Source organism: Sinocyclocheilus anshuiensis, unplaced genomic scaffold, assembly GCF_001515605.1.
Source record: "Sinocyclocheilus anshuiensis isolate Anshui unplaced genomic scaffold, SAMN03320099.WGS_v1.1 scaffold635, whole genome shotgun sequence".
Lineage (NCBI taxonomy): Eukaryota > Metazoa > Chordata > Actinopteri > Cypriniformes > Cyprinidae > Sinocyclocheilus > Sinocyclocheilus anshuiensis.
Window position 1 is genome coordinate 64,650 of NW_015551039.1, and position 22,193 is coordinate 86,842.

At 39.0% G+C, this 22,193-nt stretch overlaps 1 long non-coding RNA gene across 1 annotated transcript in view; it reads right to left on the reverse strand.

The window, feature by feature from the left end:
• Positions 1-22,193, reverse strand: part of LOC107661372 (uncharacterized) — a 48,893-nt gene that overhangs the window by 13,847 nt on the left and 12,853 nt on the right. Inside the window, exon 2 of the long non-coding RNA XR_001631102.1 lies at positions 3,864-4,002. This is a non-coding gene — a long non-coding RNA (uncharacterized LOC107661372). The remainder of the gene's footprint in view (positions 1-3,863; positions 4,003-22,193) is intronic.

Sequence of the window (22,193 nt, forward strand, 5' to 3'; positions counted from 1 at the left end):
TCCACAGAATAAAGAAGGTCATACAAGTTTGGAAAAACATGAAGGTAAGTCAATAATTATAGAATTCTCAATTTTGGAAGAACTATTCCTTTAAGCATCTTACTCAAGCAACATGTAATTGTAACCTAATATGAACTTAAGCTAAACTAACAATTCTGCGAAGGTTGCCACAATCAGTTGTGCAGATCACCTCTAATAGTTGGTGTGTGGTACATATAGTTTGAGGTTATGTAATTATACTCACGTGAATAGTGTGTTGCTATGAACTACACAAGATGTCAATGACACCATGTAATTAGAAATCCGTCTTAAGACTAGGGCTGTGTATCGGCAAGAATCTTTCGATACGATACCTATCACGAACGATATAGTGGTTGCGATACGATATGTTGCGATACGGTATGTTGCGATATATTGCGATACTGTAAGCAAGACGATATATTGGGATATTTCTTATTTTAGGAATAGGAGAATAGGATATAATTTTAGGAAAACTGTCATTTATGACACCACCATATGCAAACCTTAGCAAAAAATAAATAAATAAATTTACACACACATATATATATATATATATATAGTATATATATATATATTTTTTTTTTTTTTTTTTACCAGAACACAGTGGAATCTGCATTTGCATTAATCTGTCCCTGTAACATTCAATGCTATTGAACCACTTTTTGTGCAGTATGAGTAAAGGGGGAACCATTAAGTGCTTGCAGGAGTCAGATTTGACTGATCATGGGTCGAGAGGAGGGATGACGTACAACACCATGGTGGAGGATTTGCTACTCAATGGATCCGGAGCTCATTGACAAATATCTTATATCTTAAGATGCGCTCCCTTTACACAGAGTGCTCGTGATCGCGAAATCGAAAGTGAAAGTGAACAGCGCGAGCGCTCATAAAAGAGATTTAAATACTCCCCATTGATAGCGGCTCCCTGATAAGCGAAAATAATATGCAATATTAGAATGTTTGCGGGAGCGGGCGGGACTGGAAAAACCTTGCAGGAGTGGAACGCACACGTTGTCACCGTTTAAGTTCAGAGGTAAGAAGACTGCTATCTAGCGGTCGGGATATAAACTCAAAACGAAACGAACGGCCATGAATCCTGTATACATTTTTTTTTAAATATCGATATTGCATTTTTGAGAATCAATACAGTATCACCAAACAAAATATTGCGATACTCAGGTCAGGTGTATCTATATTTTCTTACACCCCTACTTAAGACGGTGCAACCTGTTCATCTTGTGTGTGTGTTTCAATGTCTTTTGCTAATTTACATAATTACTTTGCTTTTTAAATATTTCTCCACTCATCTCTCTCTGCAATTTACAGTTTAATTGATGACTTTTGCGAACGCATGAGACTGTGATTACAAGTTTTGAGGTTTCAACATTTGTTTTTGCGGTCTCTCTGCTCAGATCAAATGGAGGCATGTGTGGAATTCTCAGGAAATAAAATTGGGGTTGCATAAATATGGATTTTTAATTGCCTAAATAGTGCTTATTTTTCCACGCATCTCTCTATTTGATGTGCCGTCCCAGATGTGCGTAACGTCTTACTCGCTTTAAAGGCCCGAAGAGCAGCAGCAATTCAGAGCAACGTCTCGCCCCCTCCAACCCATGATTAAGAGTAATGGCACCCTTTAAGATTTGCATGGTGATGTTAACTAAGCATGGCTGTTGAAATATAATTGACTTTTCTCATGGACTCCAAAGACAAACAAAGCCCCTAAAGGGGGTCCAAGAGTGAGCGGCATTAAAAAAATGGGCCAAGCAAGCTCCATCCACACTGATGAATAAGCATTGGAATTTAGAGCTGGAGGCAACGTTCACTGTTTTCTTTTACTTGTTTGCCTCTTTTCTCCCTTTTTAGTCTCGCTCTTTGTGACCACAGCCACATTTATTAATGGTCACTAAGATGTCAGCCATAGCCTTTACACATCAGTCACCAAGGGCTGTCTTATTTATTTTTACCATTGTTCTCGCCTCTTCTCGTCTTTGTTTTTTCCTCTTTTCTTGTGTCAGGTGTTTAAGCAGGCTGTCAGTTTTATAGGGCCTGGTGAATGGGGTTGATAAGGGAGACTCTCAAAGGACTGCATGTGACCCATCTGCCCACAACACCCTCGCACACACCCTTTCCCTTTTGTGCTCTTGTTTTTGTTTGTCTGGGAGAGCCGAGTGAAAGACAAACTTTACTAGGAGGTTACAGATCACCATCCCTATAACAATGCTAGGTAGATTACACTCCCTAAATGATTTTGAATTAGAAAGCTTAGTACACTGGGAGACCCGTGAGGGAAAAACACCAGTACTAGCATATGCCATATATGAGAACTCGCAGTGATACTAACCTGACGTGACTGAAAGCTGAAATAGCTTGAGCGCTCAGATTCTGTCACTCAAACGAGAATACCTGTACGCTCTATGCTATTTTACACTCCGGACACACTGTGTCACGGTAAAGTAATCGTCGCTCTGTACTACATGCTGGTCGGGTGGCCGATGTGGTGGTAGATGTGTGGAAGAGACAGGGGTTGTTGTGAAGTGAGTGACCGAAGGGGCTTTCACGCTTCAGCAGACATATTTGCTTAGAGCTGATTAACTGCACCCCAGAGAGGAAGAGCTAGTGCTCTGGCTACTAAGCTTCAGAGTGCGTGTGTGTTATACAACTTAGAATAACAATAGTAATTGTGTATAAATAGATATGTTGAAATGTATTTAGCTTTGATGAATCATTGCAGCTATTTAGACAAGACATGTTAACTACAAACAACACTATCACTACAACTTATCTATTATAACATCAGCAACAATGATCTAGATTAGTGATTCTTAACTGGTGGCTCACAGTTCTAATTGGTTCGTGGATAGGAAAAATAATGATAATGTTAATAATTTAGGACAAAAAAAAAAAGTAAATAAATTGCCTCATCAACTTTTACATTTATGCATTTAGCAGACACTTATCCAAAGACACTCACATTGCATTCTGGGAATCCAACTCATGGCTAGCACTTTGCTCTACTGTTAGAGCTACAAGAACACCAAAACGGGAGGAGCTTTAAAAATAAGGGAGAAAACGTTTCTTACAGCTTTTGACGACATCAAAGGTTGTTGTCCAATCAACAAAAAGTATTTTGACAATTTTATCTGTCTAATTGATGTAATGCAATATTTATATGCTAAAACAAGTTTATATACACCACCGTTCAAGAGGTTTTTTTTTTTTTGCAAGAAAGAAAGAAAGAAATACATTCATTCAGCAAGCATGCATTAAATGGATCAAAAGTGAAAGTAAAGACATAAGAGTTCTATTTCAAAATGCTGTTCTTTTGAGCTTTTTATTCATTGAAGAACCATGAAAAAAACTATCACCGTTCACACAAAATATTAAGCAGCACAACTGTTTTCAACAAATAATGGCGCTTTTCCACTGCGTGGTACGACTCGGCTCGGTACGGCCTACCGTGCCGTACCATGCAGTGGAAAAGCGCCATTAGAAAACTGTAAGGCAGTAAAATGATGGGGTTTTCCATCACTAGGGGTAACAGCACCTCTTTGTGATGTCATTAAAGCTGTTTAAGTCTGCAGTCTTACCCCGAGTTGCTAAAATCTTGCTGAGTTTAGAACAAAGCACAACCTGCATACGACAGCTTTTGCCAAAAGCAACTCCCACACAATGGCCCTTGAGGATGGACCCCCTGTAGCTGAGACCTCAGTGCCCAGACCACTCAGCTTCTTTTCCCGCAATTTTCCACCCATGTGGCAGCCCCAGGCCCATGAATGACAGTAACTTCATTAGATGCCCCTTTAACCTGGCCCTTCTCCCTCTCATTTTCTCAGAAGTACCTTTCAGGGGTTGACGGGGTTACTCGGGCACTGGCTGTTTTGGCATAGACCCCCAGAAATGATGTGCCATGATGAGGTATGCAGTATGTCACTGCTCAGCAAACTGACCGGAGACAAGCTGCTACATTATAACTGCATCCTGTGAATTACACAAACACATGACACCAGGACAGGTTAAACAATTTAGAAAAATGAGTAGCCATAATGACTGGTAAGGTACTGCGCAGTACTGTATATAGACTGTTAAAATATACTGTTACTATAATACACTTTTAAAATATACTGTTACGGTCTTGAAATTAATAATAAAATTAATAAATCTTGAAATTAAATAGCACTGAAGTGCATTACAATCGTTACAAGTCGTCAAATTCTGAATTTACAAAGATACTCTTTATTTAACTATTAGACATCATTTTAATATATTGCTTTATATCTCACAACTGTGATTTAATTATATATATTTGGGACCTGCATATCTCACATTGTGACTTTATATTATTGATTCAATGATACTATAAATAGTGTCAAATAACCGGATGATATAAAAGTCTATACTAAGTTTATTATTATATTTAAGTATATAGTACATAAATCAGGGGTGTCCAATCCTGGTCCTGGTGGGCCAATGCTCTGCAGATTTTAGCTCCAGCTTGTTCTAAAATAGCTGCCTGGAAGACTCTAGCAATTCTGAAGACCTTGATTACCTTGGTTCAGGTGTGTTTAATTGGGGTTGGAGCTAAACTCTACAGGATTGTGGCCCTCAAGGACCAGGATAGGACACCACTGACATAAACGCTATAATATAAACACTAAAAAAACCTCTATTTTAAATGCTACAAGTGAATTTAGGCATCACAACACAATGTACCGTATGAAAACTGATATTTATGTGAGATTTGCTTAAGAATACAATTATTAACCTAAATTATTAGACTCTTAAAGAATAATTTGCATGCGATATAGATTAAAAAAATTGCCCATAACTGATATCAATACTAATATATTGTGTATCTCTCTACGTTATATCTCACAGTGTGTTTATATTTCTCAATTGCAAATTTGTTTATCATAATCACAACTTTCAATGTGACTTCATATCTTGCAAATGCAATTTAATTTCTCATAATATCAAATGTAACAAGAAATGAAGTTACAATTTGAGATATCTAACAAATTACCTTTCTCATTATTTACTCTGAAGTGGAAATAGGCTTCCAAACAAGACAGATTTTTAAAGTCACTGAAATAAAACTTTGAATAGTTGGAAATTATCATTGCTGGGGCAGAAATAATCTAGCCTATGATTCATCAAATAACTGCATACTTGTATACGTCAATAAACAAGAGCAGCATGTGTTTAATATCAATGCAGGAGTTAAAACAAACATTAAACCAAGGTGATGCTATACTACTGATAAATGTTACACATAATTACTCATAACATTACTCATAAAAGGCATTACAACTGCCAATAGAGAGATAATACTGTACTTACAGCCTGACATCTTTCAAAAAAATCCAATCTAATCACAAGCAACGTCTTTTCGTGCCATAATATGTGTCTTTAAAAGGAAGCTGCTGGCTGAATGATTCCTTTTGTGCCAGGCAGCGAGCCAAGCATACAAAGTATTGGATGAAACGTGTGTATTTGTAATTCGTAGTAAACCTTAAAGTGTGTAGTTTAAAAATTAATGCTGCGATCCTTGTTGCTGACGAGCGGTGTGCATGTATTATTGCATTTGGCCTCAGCACAGAACAGAATGTGTGTCTACTACTGAATAATGGCTGAGTCCACTATGACACTGAGACGCTAATGAGCATGTAGCTTCAGGCGTAGTTAGAAACGCTGTCTGCCACTGAGAAAGTCACACAAATCCCAGCAGTAAAACGAAACAGCTGCATCATATCAGAGCGTTTAGCAGAGCCCACAAGTGCATTGCATTGCGAGGAGCATCTGTTAAACTGCGCTATTAGCAACTGCCTCTTACAGAGCTGTAGATCAATAAACCACAAGTACAAGTACATTTAACAGGCAATATTTTAAAAGGCTGTAGAGAGCTTGACCTGCCAAACTCACATCCTTAATGAAGAGCTCTCGACACACCCAAACGCTCCACCACTTTCCCTTTAGAGCACCTATCTGTGAAGTTCCCCGAGCATAGACGCCTTGCAGACCCTTCAATGATGCCAACGTCAAAGAGGGGCTTGTCATTACCTCCCCTCATTCACATTTGTCCACTCAAACATGGCAGAGGAAAAAAGGCACAGATGTTAATCTCTCTCTTATCCCCTCCTTTTTATTAAGGGAGATTACAAAGAATAGAGTGCAATTTGGATGAAGGCCAAGGAAGACTAGATGTGCAAAGTATTTCTGGATTATTTCCACTTAGTACAGGCGGGGGCTGAAAGGACGGCTGTCTTGTTAGCTGGTGTGTCACTGAAGACTTCACAAGCCAGTTGGTCAACCTGAATCACAATAAACGCTGCTTGTGCCATGACAAAATTCCCATGGAGGTTGATTTGCACAAATGCACGGCTCAAGTTAAATATGATGATTTGAGATGAAAAGTTCTGGTAACAACTTCTTCCGAGGGTTTGGTTGCTAGAGACCTCAGTCCTGCCTTTCATGTTTTTGGTTAAAAGAAGTAGAAGTGGAAGCGTTCCGAGGCTAAAAAGGACTGCTTCTATTTGTTAATCTCTTTCTCTATCTTTTCATATGGCCAGACCTTCCTTTTTTGATTCCTTTCACCTCAAAAGAAAGAGAAAAAAGTTAGTCAGTCCCCTGTTCCTTTTGTTGTGCTCTTTCTTCTCCACGCTCTTTATACTTTTATCCTAATCCCAAACATGCATGAGTGATCAGTTGTGTCCTGTTGTTTCACTGTTCTGCTAGTTTTCAATTGGTAGGGTTCCGTCTTTGTTCCCTTTCAGAGAGAAACACATAGAAAGGTAAAGAGAGGGAAGGGTAATGAAACCTCCTCCACAGACTTACTCCTTTGTCTTCTTGATCAGGTTTATTTTGCTTTTTCTTTTGGAGATATAACTGACTGTAATTAGGAGAGATCGGTGCTGTGATGATGTGTTCTTTGCCAGCTCTTAGTCTTTGGACAGGGCTAGAAATGCCTCATCAAAGCCGACTGATGAAGTCCAGCGGTCACAGAGCCGGAGCAGGTTTTGATGTATGAATTCGATATAAAGATCATCAGATGTCAGGCCCAGTCCAGAGGCCGTACCTGACAGGTGAAGAATGCTCTCATCCAGCATGAAGCAAACAGGCACGAGGACATCTAAAATTCTACCTGAAACATGAACAAGCTGCACCATGAGGGCCTGGGGGTTTGTTGATAGCTGTTTGGATGTTTGGTTTCTGTTTTCCCAGCAGTCAAACTGGGGTTTTGATCCCTGGACACTTTGGGAATATATAGAAAGAACTGAATTCTAGCTATTTAATAAAAAAACGGATGTACTGATATCCTCAAATCATGGAGGGTACTATACATTGTTCTATGTGGAAAAAAATGTGTGCTGTTTTTGCTGTGTGCATATAGGTATCAATGATGTAACAATCTCTTTTTTGTTGTATTTATTAAAAAATAAATACACAATTGAATAGACCACTTTGGTATAGAGAAAGACTGCAATAAAATTGTAAACTTAAAAATAAAAAAAATTACATTCTTGAAGAGTTTGTCATTATATAGTAGTATTATTATTATAGAAATAAATATTTTAACAAAACTAAGTAATATTTGAAAAAATGTGGTCCAACTAACATGCAAGCACCTGCATAAAAAAAATGACAGACAACAGGAAATTATATCATAGAGATGAGCCCTGCAGTCTCTTATGACTGTGTCGAGGTCAATAAGTCTTTTAAAATATCAGATAGTTTGACCTTTTTATGACAAGGCAAAGTTAGTTCAGAATGTAAAATGTGGTGCAACTCTCCAAAAAAATTTAAGATTTTTTTTTTTTTTTCCAAAATAATTTTTGATGTTTGTAAAATACTTTTTACCTTGAAAAATATATGTAAAAACATATGAATTATTAAACAAAAATAATTAAGGTATGTATGCTCACATGCTCAAGGTGTAAGGAACACATCTTATTACTTAGTAACTTGACAATTATACTACACTGCATTTTTAGGTTCCCTAAATTTAAACAAAATTTAAACCACAGAAAACTAACATGAGTACAAGGTGTACATTTTTAAGAACTTGACACTTTTGCTTTAAACTAGATTTCCTTTTCTTTATACTGATCACATTATACAACATTGACCCATATACCTCTGAATCCGGAGTCGTTTGTGCTTCATTTCTTTCTTCTCTATGCATGACTGTTATGAAATGCATAATAATTTGATTCTCTGCTTCTCTGCAGAGTAAAGGCTCTGGTCAGTGTGTCCTCTTTTCAAAGGGACAGTCATTGTTGCAGACTGATCCCTCCTCTCTGTGGTTGTCGGGCCTAATTAAAACTATTCTGGGGGTGTGGGGTGAGCCGAGGGGGAGGGGCCGGCCAGCACTCCACAGGAAATTATGATCGCAAATGTCTTCCTGTCGAGTCCTGTGCTTGGCGCTATAAAGTGAGCCGAGCCGGCAGTACCTGAAAGGGCTGGAATCCGAGCAGACATCCACATCATCCCAGTCCATAGTCCAGCAGGGTCGCACACAAGTGGCCTTTGTGGCCAGCGAAAAATGGGATTAAGGAGGGGTCTTCAAGAGAATTGATTTTCTGTAGAGAACAATGAGCGGGTGAGAGGAGCTGGGGCCAGAGCTCTGAATCACACAGCCTCAGTGCCCCATGAAAGGCCAAAACCGCACAACAACACTGAGATTAAAGCAATCAGGTTCTTTACCCCCTTACTGCTTCCCCGCTCTCCCCCCGCCCCTCGCCGCCACATTACACACTCGGCTCACAATAAGCAGAATAGGCCCAAGAGAAAAGGGATGAAACAGACTGTTTGCTTTTGCCTTCTCCTCCGGCCCTCCAAACGTTGCAAAGCTGCACTGAACAGGCTGGCGGATTTCATTAAAGCAACAGCACGGCATAAATGTAGCATCAGTCATTCTGGACGTGGCAGCAAAGAGGGCATGTCTTTTTCAGGACGACAATGTCAGGGTGAAGATGATGTGGTGTGGTGATGGGATCAAGGGTTACACATGAAAGAGGCGGGCTGCGCGGGTGCAGCTGTGCGTACCATTGTGGTCACTAATTTGCATGCATTTAGTCCAAGCCTGAAAACACTGAGTTGGCTGCTTTGAGAACGTAAGCAAACCTTATTGTCATTAAATACACTAAATTAAAACTCACAAATCTCATAATTGAGAGAGCAGTTCACCCAAAAATGAAAATTCTCTCATCAATTACTCAGCTAAATGTCGTTCCAAACCTGTACAAACACAAAAGATGCTAAAGAATGTTGTTCTGCTGTTTTTGTCCATATTATGAAAGTCAACGGGACCCAAAACTTTCAAGTTCCAAAAAGGACATAAAGGTAGTGTGAAATTAATACATACAGGTGCATCTCAATAAATTAGAATGTCGTGGAAAAGTTCATTTATTTCAGTAATTCAACTGAAATTGTGAAACTTGTGTATTAAATAAATTCAATGCACACAGACTGAAGTAGTTTAAGTCTTTGGTTCTTTTAATTGTGATGATTTTGGCTCACATTTAACAAAAACCCACCAATTCACTATCTCAACAAATTAGAATACTTCATAAGACCAATAAAAAAAACATTTTTACTGTACAACTCAATGCATGCATATGGTAAAACAAACCTCAAGTGTCAACTACCTCATTGGTTCTCATTTGCCACGCGACCAAACATCGCCATATTTGATGTAGTCTATGTATATGTGCATTGATTTGAATGAATAAAGGCTTAAATTTTAATCTTTTCATCATACAAAGTGATTGTGTCTCTTCAAAAGACTTGAAATCGAAATTAATCCATATAACTCTGCTGGTGTTTTCTATATGCATGTCCTTTTTGGAACTTTAGGTCCCATTGACTTTCATAATATGGACAAAAGGAAGAAAGAAAGCCATACAAGTCTGGAAAAACATTAGGGTGATTTTTGGGTGAACTATCCTTTTAAGTGAGAAATACAACAAAATCTAAAGTACTGCAGAGACAGATAAGGATGATCTTTCTTTGACTGGGTACAGGGTTAAGTGTAGACTCTTCCAGAAAGGAGATTCTCTCTCCAATCAGGGATCAGATTCATAAGGTCGATGAGCACTAAACCCCTCTGCCTGTCCAGAATGAGGGTTGTGATCTCCCTTTGTGGCTCACTGGGAAGTGTTGGGGGGCACTTGCCGGCCCCGTTCCATTATTAAGCAGATTGTGAGCAGGCTGCTGAAGGCCACGGCCAGGACTGGAGGAGCGGCAGCCACTTCATTAGGGGTATATTGAGGGAAAAGGCCTTTTTTTCTCTCTTCCATAGTCCAGAACGCTCAGGTCTGTTAAATCGTATAATTCTCTTCTAGCGAGGCCACGGCAGAACAAGAGCACTTTAGACGCATGACAACTCAGAGATATTAATTATATTCATTTTCTGGAATATGCTCAGAATACGAGGGAATTAGATATCGGCTGTCCTGTGTTATTTTCTCTCCTCCTCTTCCCTTCTCTCTTGTCTTTTTCCAGCTGGCGCTTTGAAGTGTTCCTGTTTTTGTTCTGGGATGGCTGCGCATCCCACTGCTCCCCAAGCTTTGATATCTCCGGTGGGGTGAGGGGTTACCAGGCAGAGGTCTGGAGCTGGGATATCCTAACTTCTCTCTCCAAGAGGGCTGACCTCTGCACCCGAGGGGCGGTGCGAGCAATTCCAAATGCACGGCTCCTTTTGATGTGCCCTCATTCAGAGCACTTAATTAGCCAGTGGATGAACATTTAGCTTGAGCGAGCATATGTTCTTAAAGTCACTGACTGCCTTTTTGTTGTAAGTCAGAGTGTGGTAAGGGCCATTGAAACAATGACGCCTTGGAACACTAACTTGTTTGGACTGAGAATTGACTAAACCCGCCTGTTTACAGAACAGCACTGGGTGAAAAGAATGAAAACAGTGTTCTTTCAGAAGATGAATGCTCTCTTGGCATTGTATTGTCTTACAGGGCTGGCTTACAAAAAGCAGGTAGACTTTTAACATATTTTGATCACTTGCATTATTGTGCCTATCATGATGCATCAGATATGGTGATTTTTGAACATGAAGAAGAACTTTTTTTTTTTTAGAGTAATACAATCAAATATATTTACAATAAAGTTTCTTAATCATTTTTTTTTTCTTTCTCTCTTTTTACAGGAGTCTTCAAAAGACAATTTTCCAGTGATAGTAAATACAGCACAAGCACATGGCTTGAAATGAATTGAAAAGTATTTTTGATATGTTAGAGTAAATAAGTGGTTGGATTACAGTACAAGATAATGTGACCGATGTCAGAAAGTGTGATGCAGAACTACTATGATGAATGGTATTACAATGATGGCTGATACTGGTAAAAACTGATAATTATTTTCATGGTGCAGATAAAGTGATAACCGTTCAACTATATAAATTCTATATTATTTTCTAAAAAAAAAAAAACATTAAAAACAAATCAAGTCCACCAAGGTAATCACAATATTATGTATGAAAAATAGATACTGATTTTGAGATTTGAGATGATCTAAATCTAAATTTAAAATAACAGAAATGAAAATTAACGATTAAAAATTTAAATATAGATAAAATAAAAGTATCTAATATCGGTTGTTAACAGATATATCATCCATTCCTAATTATAATTTACCATCTTAAAGCTAAAGTGTGTAATTCGCACCAATTTTGGCTCAACCAACAGCATGAAAGGGTTGAGCTATCTGTCTGATTGGTGGCTGACAGAAAGAGCATTTGTGGAACCTGTTTGATATTTGCAGTTCTGTTTGGTAAGGCTAGTGAAGCAAAAGTTACACACTTCAGCTTTAGAGAACCAAGCGAAAGAATACAGTACAACTACACAGAAGTAAATATGTTTGAGAAATTCATGAAATCCATATTAATAAGCACTGCTGTAAAAACAAAGTTAAAAATATTTCACTCTTATTTGGTCACATGAAAAAGCTTCAACTGAACTTCCAGATTTCACTGTTGCAATTAAGACATGAAAGGAGTCTGCAATATCATCTCAGGAAAGTAGTATAATTACAAAGCTCTTATTACTGAAACAAGACTTAACCATTCAGCAGTCCCACGACGGGTGCTTTGCCCTCTTCTTGTCTCCTTTGAGATCTTCTTGTCCGCTTTGGAAACAGTTAACATCAATATATGACAATATGAATGTCATGAAGCCTGCAGCGAAAGGTAGGGCTTTTTCAAGGATCCAATTTCCAGTTCCTCCTGCTCTCAATGCCCATAAAGTGGGTCACTGCTGCCCAGAAGAAGCAGCCTCAGCTGGAACATGCTGGATCATCAGGCCTGGAAAATCAATTCTTTATTGCAGCACTTTGGGGCTAATAATTTCCCTGTGTCTCAGTAGGAAAGAGCAAATAAAGCCTGTTTGTTTCATTTTGGAGGTCCAGTAAAACTCCGCCCCATGCTATGAAATCCATATTAATAAGCACTGCTGTAAAAACAAAGTTAAAAATATTTCACTCTTATTTGGTCACATGAAAAAGCTTCAACTGAACTTCCAGATTTCACTGTTGCAATTAAGACATGAAAGGAGTCTGCAATATCATCTCAGGAAAGTAGTATAATTACAAAGCTCTTATTACTGAAACAAGACTTAACCATTCAGCAGTCCCACGACGGGTGCTTTGCCCTCTTCTTGTCTCCTTTGAGATCTTCTTGTCCGCTTTGGAAACAGTTAACATCAATATATGACAATATGAATGTCATGAAGCCTGCAGCGAAAGGTAGGGCTTTTTCAAGGATCCAATTTCCAGTTCCTCCTGCTCTCAATGCCCATAAAGTGGGTCACTGCTGCCCAGAAGAAGCAGCCTCAGCTGGAACATGCTGGATCATCAGGCCTGGAAAATCAATTCTTTATTGCAGCACTTTGGGGCTAATAATTTCCCTGTGTCTCAGTAGGAAAGAGCAAATAAAGCCTGTTTGTTTCATTTTGGAGGTCCAGTAAAACTCCCCCATGCTGCTGGTCAGACTGTGACTCCTCTCCACACCTAACTAACAACAAACCTGATCGCCTACAGTACTACTCTACTGCAAAACACACTGGCTGCCTATGAACATACAATATATACAAGCCCAATTATCCATAACAGAAGGCTGCATGAGTAATTATGGGGGAAAAAACATCTACTCTCATGTAAAGACTGATCATTTCCCTTAAGGTTTAAGGAAGAACAATAGACACTCATTAGGGAACAAACTCCTTTTGACATCACTCCACAGGCATTCGGTTTGAATTTCACTAATATATGCCTTATGTCAGTAAAGCTACCAGAAATTATATTAACAGAATTCTTAAGCAAGAAGAAAAACAGAAGAAAAAAAAACACTGGACTTCATACTCTGACAAACTAAAAGATGTGTTCTCATAGCTAGATCCTTTTGTCTAACAAGCATAAAAAGATTTTAAGAGATTTACTTGCTGCCTCTGACTTAAACATCAAGGTTTAACCTATTTCTTTATGAATAAGGAGCTGCAGCATCACAGCAGAGCTCAAAGCAGAACATGATAATTCAGACTTCCACTCGCCCTGGCATATGAGAGCTGGAGTCTTAATGACTTTGTTGTCATGCGTTTCAGTCATGCTTTGTGACATCTGATCAAACACAGTTGGCACATGCTCAGCGGCAGTTACTGTACATGGCCAGAGACCGAAAGACAGAGCGAGAACATGTTGTTCAGCAAGAGGGGGGATTTGAATGAAATGGACTGTGGAGTCTCTGAGATCAACCGCTGCTGGATGCTGCGAGCATGATGGACAGATCTGATATCATTTTATGGCCTAATGAGGTAGCAAATCAACTCCGGCGGGGAAAATAAATGCCCTTCTTTTTTATTCCTTTCAAAAACTATTTTCTAAGTTGAACAGAATGTCTTTTTCTATAAGCATTTCTCTCTCTGGTAAACAGTAAGTTAATATAGGAGTGTGTGTATGAATTTATATCTGCGTTTAGTGTTTAGGTGTTTTGCAGTCAGTCGACGTTTGGCAGTTCACACAGATGTTCTACAGACTGCCTACCTGTGGCTGGCCAATCGATTATCTCTGTGGGATTCTCCAACAATAGCCGAGACCGGCTTTCTGTTCTCCTCAGCTTGCATCACACTCTTGCATACCCCCTTAACTCCATTCTCAAATCCAGTACTATAGACAGCATACCATGGACATGTTTATAGTGCTTCAGTTAGATCTGTGTACCACCAGACAGAGGCTGACTCAGATGCTTCTCAGTTCGTGCCACCCACAAAACACTTCAGTAATTTCTCACACAAATCATAGTTCTAGGCTAAGAAAATCTCAGAGCATCAAAAACATTCAGGAGAGGCCTTCGTGATTTTAAAAATGTATCACTTATCTACAACTGTTAAATCAATCAAACAAGGGAACACAGGAAGTGTGACCCTGTTACGAGCAAGATTCCCTGTGAAATATCACAGCATAAGACGAATATGTTTGCTTGAAATTTAGATATTAAACATTTGATCAATATAAATAATTGTTTATTATTTACGATAAGATTACTGTTACAACTTTACTGTGCATAAATAAACTAAAAATAAAACGTTAAAAACTAAAATCAATTCAATCCATTTTAAATGCTACAGATTAATTTACACATCACAACATGAGAATGTACAGTACAAAAAATGGATATTCACTTTGAGATTTGCTAAATATTACATTTAACTGTAAATTTTTTTGAGTGTGTTTTTAATTTTTTTTTACTTTAACTGAGAGCTAGATTTAAGAGAATGTTAGATGACGGCTAAGGTCACCTGGATGTAAAAGTAGGAAAAAATAAGCATGCATAATTAAATACTGAACAATATTGATAAATAAAAAATCTCCAATAACCAATATGGAACCACTATATTATGCATCTCTAATAATAACACAAAATTAACCCCACAACAAGGTGGTCAGGACCATGACATGAAGTGTCTTTTTGTATCATTCTAAGGGGGGTTATATTGCAATATATATACACATTATCACAGCTACTTATCAAACAAATGAATACATGCTCATGTAATACTAATTTCAGGTTAAAATTATTTTATTCTGTGAGAAGACAGAGACCAAGAAGCACAAAACTAACAAAGAGTAGGAGACGGACTGCCAGGAACAATGGTCAAGTGTACAGCTTAGCCTCATACTACGGCTACGGATATTGATTAAAAATGCAGATACAATACATACCGATAAAGAGAGCTGCATGGTAATTTAGACCATCTCTCTATGTGGAGCTTTAGCTTTATTTAAGACCTCATATCTGCAGTAAACCACTAGTTCTACACTTCCTACTACTCTGTTCCCCTAGTGGTGATAAACACTCAACATATGGGAAATTACTGTTGGGTAATAAAAGGTTGTTGGCTTTTGCTGACATGTAATAAATTAGGCCGTTTGCATAGGAGAGCTACAACAGGGGCTCCTAAGAAACACCTATGTGGTACTTTTTTCATGTACACTGTGTTTTTTGTTTTTGTTTTTTGTTTTACATTAACTCTGTTATATCTGTTGGTGGTAACACAGTGGGGTATATACACACAAATTACACACATAAAACTCCTGAAGCCTGGAAAATATTTTAATAGTTTCCGTCCCCCCGCCATAACAGCCAAGCACCGAACGTGCCACACTGGTGAACTCTGCGAGTATTATTGGCGCAATTAAATGTGAAGTTCTGGGGGGACCAGGGGGAAAAAGATGCCCAAAATGGCAGTAAAAAAGGGAAAAGACACTTGACAAGTTGTAATTTATTGACGTTGTTTGAAAGGAAAAAGACTCCCTGTTTTACAGAGAGAAAAGAGAGGCATGGGGAAGCAGGCGTTAAAGAAAACCATTCATAGAACGCAATGCATCAAAAGCAACCCAGAGTGAAGAGAAAAGAAGGAAAGAGAGAAGAGAAAGGGAGAGAGAGAGAACAGCAAGACTTCAAAGTCCATATGCAATAAGCAGTGCACACAGAGAGCAGTGCACATGATAGGACAGAGAGCAAGAGGAGCCCCCTGGAAGCTTGTGGGGGTCTCTCCTCATATCATCTCATCTCACAGAATACCAGATTTCAATCAGCAGCCTGCTGAAGAGCGACCATTACACAGAATGTGGAAGAGAGAGCACAAGCACTCATAAATATACTTACTAACACCACCCGGCCCCAAAAATAAGATGAGCCCCAAACTGTGATTTAAAACTGCTTTTGAAAAAAAAAGTGGCAAATAAAAACCACCGGTTACAAACTCAAACATATATAAAAAATATATAAAATGCTTTATTCTGCATTGATGGCACTGTAGTAGCTGAAAATGTAATTGCATGTCACGTTCTGTGATAATAGGTACAAACAACTTAAGTGAATCTAGATAATAAGTCCAATTAGGTATTATCTTGGCTGGGAGTGCGAGGAGCTGCTCTGAAAATGGGGCTATCATTCCATCTCTACACATATGTCCATTACACCTCTGCATCTTGATGCTATTAAAAGTGGCAGATTGATAGCCATTCAGCCAGTAAAATAACTTGGAATAGAATGTAAATTGTTCAAACAAAATGCACTTTCACCACTTTCAGCTAAAAGAAAATAAATAAATAAATAAATAAATACGAATAATAAGAAGTGCACCGCTTCAATTTGTGCCTGGCAGATGGGTAATGGAATGATTATGGGTATTGTGTGATAAACTGGACATGAGTGAGTGTGTGTGTGTGTCTGTGAGCAAGCTTGTGTCTTTCATCCATTATCAAGCAGTGATATTGTTACACAAAAGGAATACGCTTTTTTTGGACTATTTACCAAAGTTTTTTTTTCTCCAACATAATAGTGAAATGATAGGTATGAAATAGATAGTGAGAGGCTAATAATATGAAATAAAATGAGCCAGGAAAGCTCACAAAAGGCTGTAACTTGTAATCATTGAGCAGCTAGTATTATATCTGCGAGTGTAAATGCCTTATCTGCCTTCATGGCATTTGACACAAAACAACTGTGAAAAAGATGTACAATTGTGTTTTGCGATTAAAATGTCACAGTTTTTTTTAGATGCACGGAAATCTTCTGGGGATTTGAGCATAAAGTTTCAATTTATCCTTGGGGAAAAAAAAAAACGCAGGGGGAAAAAACCTGTTTTCCGAGCCTTGTTTGCTAGTCTGAGGCATGACACTCCCAGCGTAAATGAGGAGAGCAAACGCGCTACATTAGAGGTGGGGAATAAATATTCCAATTCCAGCCCAAAGTGTCTTTATTTTGACTCAAATGTGAGATATGCCGTTGCCATGGTGACATGGCGCAGGCTGCAGCCCTCTCCCCAGCTGTTGGGAGGTTTTGTCTGTGTGTGCGTGTGTGTGTGTGTTTGTGCAAGCCCAAGCGCGCACATTGAAGCCCCGCTCTCGTGCTGTGTTCCCCTTTCAGCCGCCAGAATAGAGTCTCAACTAATCCGTGAAAGTTGCAGTGCTCTGAACCGCCAGCCAAGCCTTTTCCCACTGAATTGAGGGCTGGGGGTCTGCACTGGGCTTTACACTTGATTGGTCTTCGCCGTGGCAAGACTCCCCTCCCTGCTGGGTGTGGGCCCGTCCCCCTCGCTGTGCTGCTCGGGTCTAGGCTAATCGGCTTCTCCCCGCCGTAATTACCCACACCCGGCCTGGGCATGCTGAAGCCATCAGTCGTCTCTCGGTCTCTTTCTTCATTACGGGCCCTCACCAGTACTGGCACCGTGGACCACAGACTAGCATTAGTGCCAACGCCAGCTCAAGTCTGTGGCACCGGGTGCTGGCCAAGAGGACATTGAGCGAGCGAGAAGCTGGCCTTACAACTGTCCTCCTCTACATGCACAATCCCAGGATGATGGGTTTATTTGGCACAGCTAATCAGGTAACAGTTTGTCTTACAAAAACTAAAGCGACTGGATCAGTATGCCCTGTAGGAACCGATAGGTGTCGATTTTCATAGCGCTGATCAATTCAGATGACAATCACAGGGCGACTCTAGTATCCACACTTGTAATGAATGTCAGACGCAGATGTTGAGCATTTCTGGTAGCATACTTTTGGCACAGCAGTAGTAAAAAGCAAACACTCTGACTGAGAATATTCTTTGTGCCCCAGATTTACAGCAAGATCAAACAGCTCCTCAGAGAAAGTCTTCATTTCCATTCAGCTGGAAAATAAGTGAGCCATATCAATATTGAGGTGGCCCTCTTAAGATGTACTGTCAAATTTCCAGAGCTCTATAAAGGCAAAGGAGAAGACAGTTCACAAAGATTACAGAGCAGTGCAGAGGATCTAGAGCATTTTGTGGGAAGCAAGGCACCAGAAGACATAGAGTGTGTTTATTGGACCCCCATTTGCTGCTAACATCTTATTATGGAGATTTTTTGTCCCTCCAAATCAGACGGCAGTCACTCTCACAAATCCTAAGACCTTCGCTCAGTCAGAGCAGATCAAAAGATAACTCACATTTCAAAATACGGAAAGGGAAAAAAAGACAGAGAGGAAAGGACAACTGAGAAAAGAAGAGAGCCAGAAGGGGGCATACTGCTCTCTCTTAACATTGGCTAATAAGGTGTTTTAAGCATGTGTGTCTCCTTCCTTCTATCGCAGGGGTGCCCAAACTTGGTCCTGGAGGGCCGGTGTCCTGCAGAGTCCTGGTTCAGGTGTGTTTAATTGGGGTTGGAGCTAAACTCTGCAGGACACTGGCCCTCCAGGACCGAGTTTGGGCACCCCTGTTCTATCGTCTTGCACCACCCCAAATTTTTCTCAAAAAAAAAAAAAAAAAAGAGTAATTGTTATTTTTAGATTTTATTTATCTGGGAGAATTTAATTTTAAACTACACATCATAAATGGACCCTTAAAAAAATCAGTACTTAAGGGTCCATTCATTAGAGGGGCAAAATGAAAGGTCTTGAATCTGGCTTATAGGATATATCGAGACCCCCTTGAAGCTGGAATGAAAAGTGTAAGTTTAGCCTCTCAGCTGTGTGTCTCAATCCATAATCCTGCCCCAAAAACCGCAGCGGAGAGCAGCCTGACACTCCCATGGCGTTCCTGACCAGTGAAGGCCTGGCCTGTGCAGATTTATGTAGTTACTCCTTACTCTCCTAGTTGGGCTGAGACTTTTGAGTCAGACTGCTAGAAGTTGCACAAGATTAAGAAGAAAATTAGATCTAGTATTTTCTGGTCCAGCAAGCTCCAAGCTACACATCATAAACCGTCAATTATGCTGGAGGTGTATAAAGAAAATTGATAAGGTGAGTGTTTATGTTCATTGTGCAGTACGCTGTTTTATAAGTGTTCTTGCGGTCATATAAATCTTTAATAGACTTAGCCATGTTGTGACTGATAGATCAGGTCATTTGAGTGAGTGGGTGGGTATATGTATGTACTCCCTAATTGTGAGTTGACGTCGTTTGCATTCTGTTAAGGCCGAAGATGCATTTGCTGAAAATGGACCACGGCTAAATCAAAATATAAAGTTCAAATAAACAATTAATCTGTGTTAAAAATAAAGTCTACTACGCTCAACAGTGTCCACAGCTCTGCTTGAAAGAAGTGTTTCTCGAGGGGGATTACATTACTCACCCTATTCCAGGGTGATCATGAGTTGCAGATGATGGATTTTCATGTTGCTTTGTTGGCAGAAAATAGATGGTCATATGGATCTTGTGTTCTCCTGTGAAAATATACTTACAAAACTTCAGCACTGACCCAGCCTGTCAAGAAAAAATTAAAAATATATTGATTCCGTTAAAATATTCCTGAGATGTGGAGATGTTAAAAAGGCTATGTGATTTGGGAGATCTATTATTAATTAAGGACATTATACATCTTCAAAGAGTTCTAAAGCCTTTAATTACAAAAAAAAAAAGTCAAATTAAGTTAAATTACACTTTCAGAGTATATAAAACCGTGCGAGTGCTCACACAGAATTCCTTAGCTGTTTGCCATCTTCAGATTGGATGAAATTAAGTATGTACCTGATTGAAAGGCTTAATTAAGCAAAGAAAGATTCTATCAATATTTGATTAATACATCTACTGCAGTGTCACTTGCTAGTTATTCACTTTAGCTTTTCTGTCCAAACTAGATTTTCTCTTCTGGCTGACTTTGTCAATTCAGGATAAAGTCACCTCTAAGACAACAAGCTCAGTGTGAGAGCGAGCACAAGTGAGTGAGTGAGTGTGTGTGTGTGTGTGTGTGTGGACATGGTGGGTGGGGGAGCAGGTGTGAGATTGGCTCTTCAATGAGCCTCATCTTGTCCCATGTTGGGCGCTTTGGTGCATTTGTGTGTATGTGTGTGCGTGAAAAAGAAAGAAAAGAAGGGAGGCATGTGGCGTAGCTATTACTCAATAGTGTCTGAAACATTCAGAGCGGAAGATGAGAATCATAGGTACTACCACAAAATGTGCATTTTCTGTCAGGGCCTGACAAAATGAGAGTGTGTGACATGGGCGTTTGGTGTGGCATCATAAATGTTGTATAACATGAGGGTTTAGGTGTCATACAATGAGAATGGAGGCATATTCAGAGAGAGCCCGACAAAATGGCTGCCTCTTTGTGCGGTAGTGAGCAAGAGCTGTAAGTGATATACTTGTAGTAATGCAGCGCAAATCGCATTTCCCATCGCATGAGTAATCGCATGCAGATATGAATAGATTGTGTTTTTCTACATAATGACATGAAGATCTATCATTTCTTTCTTGATTTATCCACAGCCAGAATGTTACTTCCTGCAGACACACACCCACTTACCCCACCCACAGTTTGGGTACCTTGTTTTGTTGAGGGGGAAAAAATTGGTGATGTAACACTCCACAGTATTAACTTGTCCCATTCTGAAACTAAAACTTTGCTCCTTTTGTGAGATAATACAGCATCTTAATGCAACTCCATTTTATGTTTATGCAACTATTTCCTTTTCTGCTAGTCGGCTTCTAAAGGCATCAATATGAATTTTGTTTCTCCACCTTTGTGTGGATAAATCATACTGTAGACCAAAAGGAGATGAAAATATGAGAGTTGCTTTAAATCATAAACATATGCCGTTGCATCACTCCTCAGAAGCGGTCTTTGAGAATAGTGCATATATGGAGCATGTCTTTAAAGCTAGAGGGACACTGAGTAAATCAATCTTTTACACTAAAAAAGTAACTTTCATTAAAACCTATTAGTTTGTAAAATATGACAGCCTCATATATGGGTCTCTCGGACACTTTTTCTTTCTTTAAAGCTTTTATACAAAGAGAAGGAAAAGCCTCTTTATCCCATCCCCTCCCTCTCTCTTTTTCTCTCTATATGTAAGGTTAACTTTGGGATCATGCGAGAGTTTTTTTTTTTTTGTTTTTTTTTGGAATGAGAAGTAACTTTTTCTCCTCCACTTCCAAATCTCCCAGGTCCGGAGAGCTTGACTGGAGAAATGGGAACGGCAGGACAGTAAGAACTCACTGTTTGCTTTTGGACTTTTTCATGAGCGGACAGAGAAGGGACCCATTCCAAACACTACAAACAGCATGTGGACTTAAAATGGAAGTGTAGTTCTCACATTCTTTCATTCTATTCCATTCGACATATACTGAAAAAAAAAGCATTTTATTCAGTATACAGGACTTACTGAGTGACAGATAGGCCTAATCAGAAATTTCTACATAAATAAACCACATAAATATCCCGTCAAATGACCCAACTATTCAAATAGATTTTGAAATAGACGGAGAATGCAGCTGATTTCTTAAAGGCTCACAAGCTCCCAGCATGCACTGCAGCAAGAATAGATTTGGTAGTTACTCTTATAGGATTGTTGTTTGCTGACTTTATGCTGTTGCTGTTGTTTTTGTCATCACTGTTGTTTATTTATTGTGTGGTGATTTTCTGAGCACATTTTCTTCTTAACGTTTGTCGAATGTTGTTGTTATTGGGGTATAATTCTTAATTATTGAGGTCTACAAGTGTCTATATAAAAATACTGCATATAATATATTTTGTTTTGCAAAATGTTCTCTTAGGAAACAAATAAACTACAGTTCACTTCAAATAAAACCATAAGTAAAAATGAAAATAGATAAGTAAATAAAATTGCATTGTCAATAATTTGTAGAAATCTTATATTGCCCTGACAGGAATTTATGGACCGAATGAGACATTTAATGAAGAATTT